Source organism: Ammodytes marinus, assembly GCF_949987685.1.
Source record: "Ammodytes marinus genome assembly, chromosome: 16".
NCBI classification, from domain to species: domain Eukaryota; kingdom Metazoa; phylum Chordata; class Actinopteri; order Uranoscopiformes; family Ammodytidae; genus Ammodytes; species Ammodytes marinus.
The window spans coordinates 6,325,525-6,333,026 of NC_137220.1; positions in this window are offsets into that span (position 1 = coordinate 6,325,525).

Consider the following 7,502-nt stretch of genomic DNA (forward strand, 5'->3'; position numbering starts at 1 on the left):
TGATAAACCCTGGTGTATTGTTGCACTCTAAGCACTCTAAGCACACACGCACGCACACACACACACACACACACACACACACACACACACACACACACACACACACACACACACACACACACACACACACACACACACACACACACACACACACACACACACACACACACATTTGTAAGGCTATATTTGTGAGGACATTCATTCACATAATGTGCATTCCCTAGCCCCTTACCCTAACCTAACCATTATGGTTTAGCTACATGGCGATCCCCAACCCTTACACTAACCCTAACATAAACATACCTCAAACAGCCCTTTAAAGTCCTGTCCCAAAGTGAAAATCAGACAAAATGTCCTCACTCTTAAGGTCTAATACTCAAATTTGTTCTCACAGAAATAGTTTTACACACACACACACACACACACACACACACACACACACACACACACACACACACACACACACACACACACACACACACACACACACACACACACACACACACACACACACACACACACACACACACACACACACACACACACACACACACACACACACACACACACAGAGTCATGCAGTTAAAAACAAGCAGACAGGAAAATCCAGGAATGTGTTTTTCCAACTGGAGATAGTGATGTCACCCTGGAAGGAATTTCCTCACCTGATGATGACAGCTCTCTCGCTCTCTCGCTCTCTCGCTCTCTCGCTCGCAGCCGACGGAAACAGAGATCAGTAAACACAAAGACAGTCCAACAAAGCACTGAGGAGCCTTTGAAGGTAGAGAATACACTGACAAAAGGGTGCTTATAGCTGTAATCTAACGGTATTTCACCAAGGACATTGATAGTCAGGGAATGAAGACTGTATTTGGGTTAGATTAGTTTGCCATGTGTGTGTTTGTCAGTGTCAGTAGTAGAAGTGTTCAGATTCATAAGTAAAAATAGCAGTTGTAGAATGATAAAAATAACGCATAACAAATAAAAAAAATGCATTTATTTTTTAAATCAAACCTGCAATCGATGATTTTTCAGAGCAGTGAAAACTGTCAACAAGTCCTCACATTTTATAAAATGGTCATATTCTTTGTAAATCTTAATCTCAAAAGTGACGGCTCCCAAAGAATACGTTGTGGGAAATTTGAATAAAAAATGCACACACCAATCAATATACTAAAGTACAAGGAGCACACAATGTTACTTTGTGTATAGTTCCTCGTTACCATCCACGTAAAGAGAACAGCCTCTATGTCCTTTCTTTCCAGATCTTTATGGATGATCAATATTAGCATAACCCGACTACACTGTTGGCAACTTCAAGGACCTAACAGGAAGCTTTGCCCAGAAAAATACGTCAAACCAACTGAATCAACTCCCTATGACACCTTAAAAAAATGAACTTTTGGTGACGGGAGTGTCACCAGCGCTACAGGCCAACTGGTCAACTGGCAAGTGGGAGAAAGTCACTCTGCCATGAGTCATCATCCGTCAACTTGTATTTTAACAAGCAGAAAGAGAGAGAACACATTTATATTATAGAGAATGACTAACCCAGTCCATGACCCCGAGTGATAGTTCTCTGCAGTGTTGTGCCAGCTTTCTTATACGGACTAGACTGTATTTCATCTTGGCTTGTGTCCACCACTGATATCTTAAAAGAAAAATGGTTATTGATAGTAAATACTCTTTGCCAATCCTGAGAGATCTCACTCATCTTACAATATATAGATTTTATTTTTTTTTGTGGGAGTTGAGTCTGTAAGTATGAAACTGAAATTCACTCAAACTTTAGTACATACTGTGTATAGAACAGCTTTTTCTCCAGAGCTATGAACAAGATATTGAATTCATAGGACTTTTAAAGGTGCAGTCAGTGATTCTGGAGAACGCTTGTTGCAAAAATCACTTTAAGTCAAAATCAATGAATGTCAATGGAGCCAATAAATATCTCCTTACGATCCTGCAACCTGTCCGTACTGTGTGTGTGTGTGTGCGCTGAAAACAAATCCAGTGTTATCAGAGCCTAGGCTTTGTATTAACACCAGCTTTATTTTACAGCTCACACACAGTACAGACAGGTAGCAGATCATGAGGAGATATTCACTAATTTTGACTATAAGTGATGTTGACAACAAGCGTTCTCCAGAATCACTGACTCCACCTTTAATCTGCCATGCACTTACAATACATTCTTACCCTATTATTGATTGTTTTAAGCTTCTAAGTCCATCAGTGTGCTCAAAACTAATTATGTTGTGTATAAATATGCAATGACAGTAAAGGTAATCTAATCTAATAAGGAAAAATATGTAAACAACTCGGGCTAGACATTATTCTTTGGCAGCGTTAGCCGGGGGCCACTGGAGACACAACACAGACGCTTGTAAGTGATTGTGCAGAAATTTGATCCTCATCCAAAACTTTCTGTCAAATTAGTAGTAGAAGAGCTGAAGGGTAGCAGGTTGTTTTTTATGCTTCGGTTGTTTTACAAGGGAACAGTTAAAAGGTACAGTAGCAACATCTAGTGGGGAGATACTGGATTGTAACGCTCCCTTGCTAAACCCTCCTGTTCGGGGGAGATTTTACAGAAGCTACGGTGGCCTTCAAGGACAAGAAGCTAGTTACTAAAGATGGCATCATCCACCACTACTGCCTCAAGTCTTACCACAATATCAAGTGATGAGGTGAAGATGTATTTAGTTATTTATTCTATACTTCTTCTTGGTCTTGCAACAGGTGCATTTCCCCAGGACGCCCACTATATATAAAAACGTGTAAGGCCGTTAAGTTTGTCCTTTCTGTGCTTCTGTAGAAACATGGCGGTGCAACATGGCAGCCTCAGCGCCCCGTTCATATGTAGATATAAAAGGCTCATCCTAAATTGATAAAAAAAATACTTTTATTTTCAATTGATTATACATTCATTAAAACATACTTATGAATATCATATTCCATTTCTACCAAGTCTGTTCTGAAAAAAACGCCAATAAATTCTGCACACTGCGCCTTTAAAAATGTCAGCCTAACACTAAGTGAAAGAGACTTTTTGCTATTAACGTCATGGACCCAACTTCTTTCTAGTCCTGACATTCTCTGTTAACATCCATCTTGACTTTCACTCGTTCCAATTACACTTTTTCCAGATCGGTCGCCCCCACTCTGAACCCTTTAGCTCATCTCAGTTCATCAGCCGTGGTTCATTTCTTACTGTACGTGCGATGTAAACACACACACACACCGATTAACACGCGCTTGTTTGTCTGAACAATAATGAGCGGAAACAGCTCATTTGCATGCTAATGGCCTCGGCATTCAATCTGATGTCACCGAACCATTTTAAATTACAATTTGCCGCTTGACAATTTTTCTTTTTTTTTAGCTCTTGATCTCGCCAAGGTCAACATATGTACGCCCACTGTGAAAGAGGAAGCGTCGACCCCTAATGACCTTAGGAAACGCATTCTGTATGACTTATTAATCGCTTGTGACCTTCTGATTGGTTCACGAAGCCAAAACATGATGTCATTGTCTGTGTTAACATGGGTCAATGGTCAAAGGTTACCACTCACAATTACTGTAGGTCACTTTTTTTTTTTTTTAAATCAAATCAAATCAAATGCGATCTAACTTTATTTATATAGCACTTTTCATACACTAAAAAGGTTAAACAGGCTTTCAATAATAAAATAATAATAATAAAACAATAATTAAAAAAAATAGCCATCAAGAAAATGAGACAAAGATATATATAAAAAAAATATATATAGTAAAATACATTTTAAAAAGCCTAGATAAACAGTTAAATATATTTTTTTTAATTTAAAAAATTACAAATAAATTAATACAAATCTTAAAAGAATCAGATACAATTCATTATTATATTTAAACCTAAACTAACACGGTATAGGTCTTGAGTTTATTTTGATGATACATAAGACAGCTGCTATTCTCCAGGAGAGGGTGCTAACAGATCAGCGGTGCCACCCTTCAGTCTTAAGGAGAATTTATATATACACACACACACACACACACACACACACACACACACACACACACACACACACACACACACACACACACACACAGGGTAGCAGCATAATGGAAAAATGTTTTTATTCCCTCATCTCTCATGCGTTGACAGACAGAACTTAAGGGTTGCCATGGAGAGCACTGCTGGTTTGTAATTAACAAGAGGAGCTACAGAACAGAACATGTTTCAATGAAAGTTAATGGAGAAATCACGCAGCTCCTGGAAGGAAAACGACTCTGTGTGTTTAATGTGTTCCCATGATGAATGTCACATCATGAGCTGAACACTATACACATTACTATACACTGCCGCAGTCGCTTTCGCTAGGCTAACTATGAGCATGTGATCTACTGGAGCAATGTGTGTGTGTGTGTGTGCGTGTGTGTGTGTGTGTGTGTGTGTGTGTGTGTGTGTGTGTGTGTGTGTTTGTGCATGCTTGGGTGGGTGCATTAAGATGTGTGTGTGTGTGTATGTGCATGCTTGGGTGGGTGCATTAAGATGTGTGTGTGTGTGCGTGTGTGTCTGTGTGTGTGTGTGCGTGTGTGTCCCAATCGGGTTGGGAGTGTGTTGAGGGAATGACTCACCTCCTTGTCAGCGAGACACAAAACATATGAACATTTTTTCGGGCTGTCAGACATGTCTAACACATACACACACCTACACACCTACACACACACACACACACACACACACACACACACACACACACACACACACACACACACACACACACACACACACACACACACACACACACACACACACACACACACACACAGCCAGTGTTTTCATCACTTCCGAGGACTTACATGGACATTATTTTCCTGGAGATTTGCCCTTACCATAACCACTACATCCTAACCTTAACCTAAACCCTAAGTCTACCCTTACCTTAAAGCAAATCTTCACCCTTAAATGTCATTATTAAGTTATGGGGACTTCCACTCTGTCCCTATAAGGAAGGCAAGTCCCTATAATATCACTGTTTTAACTGTTGCCCCCACAACACAGTAATACTAACACACACAGACACACAGACACACACACACACACACACACACACACACACACACACACACACACACACACACACACACACACACACACACACACACACACACACACACACACTCTCCATAAGCTCATATTACCCCCGGGGGAGGCTCCTGTCCCAGCTGAGGGGGTTTACAGAAGCCACCATAAGCACCTGTAGGCCGGGGACAAGAGCCACTTAAGCACAACTAATCTCACAATTCGCCCACAATTTGTCTCAAGGAGGTTTGAGAAAAATCCCACTTGACTCTGTTATTAGAATAACACTAAGAGGAAGGGGGGAGGGGGGGGGGTAACCCAGGAGAGAGATGGGTAAGGTAAGCTTCAATTGGCCTCTGCTGTATATCAACAGCATCTTTTGAATTTGAAACTGCCCCCAAAATAATGACCAATCATGAAAAGGGTTATTCTCGCCTTTCAATTAGCCTAATTCAAGAGAGGGCAGAGCGAGCTACTCCGAAAGAATAGCAAGCAGTACAATACAGTGTGTGTGTGTGTGTGTGTCTGTTTGTGTGTGAGTGTGTGTGTGTGTGTGTGTGTGTGTGTGTGTGTGTGTGTGTGTGTGTGTGATTGTGTGTGTGTGTGAATGAGTGAGAGCTAGAGAGACTCTCCAAGGGGTTCAGCTGGAACACTGCATCAGCAGTCAGAATGAGGAATTAACCGTTTGCTCTCTCTCTCTTTCTCTCCGTCTCTCTCTCTCTCTCTCTCTCTTTCTTTCTTTCTTTCTTTCTCTCCGTCCGCCGCCCGAAGCTAAAACACACAATCTGTCGGTCGGTCGGCACACAGGCTGACAGAGAGAGATTCACAACGTGTGTACAATCAATACATCATCAATCATTCATAATTCTGATCATTTGGTCTGAATCGCTCATTTGTTAAGTTTATATAATAATACTCAGCAAATTCATTATGTCTATGGCTGTCCTTTTTGAGACTAATGTGGTATACATATGTTCGTGTGTGTGTGTGTGTGTGTGTGTGTGTGTGTGTGTGGCAGTGAAAGAGTTAAGCGTGAGTTCAGTGTCCCGTCTGTCAGTGGGAACCAGATGGTCATGTAGAGCAGTAACAGTAACATGGGCCCAACACAGCTCCCCCTGCTGGAACACACACACACGCGCACACACACACACACACACACACACAGTCACACACACACACACACACACACACACACACACACACACACACACACACACACACACACACACACACACACACACACACACACACACACACACACAGACAATATCATGCGCACACACACATACAATCCCATATACACACACACGATCCCATATGCACACACACACACTCACATATACACAGACAATATCATGCGCACACACACATACAATCCCATATACACACACACGATCCCATATGCACACACACAGTCACACACACACACAAACACACAGTCACACACACACACACACACACACACACACACACACACACACACACACACACACACACACACACACACACACACACACACACACACACACACACACACACACACAGCTCATTTGCATGCAAACTCACACATGAACAACACTAACAGATTACAGCGCCTGTGATTCCCAGGTCAGTACCCCCCTACCCCCCTCTCTCTCCCTCTCTCTCACTCCTAAACACTTTTCCATTCTCTCTCTCTCTCCCTCTCTCCCCTCCCTCTCTCTCCATCTCTCCTCTCCTCTCCTCTCTCCATCTCCCTCGGTCTCACTCCGTCGGTCACTGTTAATTGGTTGCCGTCTAATTGCTGCTCATTAGCGTAGAGTAACCAAACATGTGAGGCGTAGCGATCAAAAGCTTCCTCCGGCACTTTGCTTGCGTTGTCACAATTCCCTTTCCGAGTCATATCCGGTCCCCATACTATGAGATATACTACGAGACGTTTTGTGCATTTTCCTACTTGTGAATGACTTTCTATCTTCCTTCACGGCATTTTCTGTTGCCTTTTTTTTAACAGAACAATCCTGCAGCTGCATGGAAATCATGTGAATTTATGAACGGTTTTGGTCATACAAAATTATAAAAAAATATCCAAGTATTTTTTTTTCACATCAGATGATCACAGATGAGTTCGACCAAGTTCAAAGTTTAACTCCAAGCCAAACAGATATGTGTTTACATAAAGTGGGCGTCCTGGGAAAAATGCACCTGTTGGAAGACCAAGAAGAAGAAGTACTATAGAATAAATAACTAAATACATATTCACCTCATCACTTGATATTGTGGAAAGACTTGAGGCAGTGGTGGTGGATGATGCCATCTTTAGTAACTAGATTCTTGTCCTTGAAAGGCCACCGTAGCTTCTGTAAATTCTCCAAACGGGAGTGGTAACAACAAGGGCGCGTTGCAATCTAGAACCTTCGCCATTAGATGATGCAAAATTACCACTTTATTACACACTGCA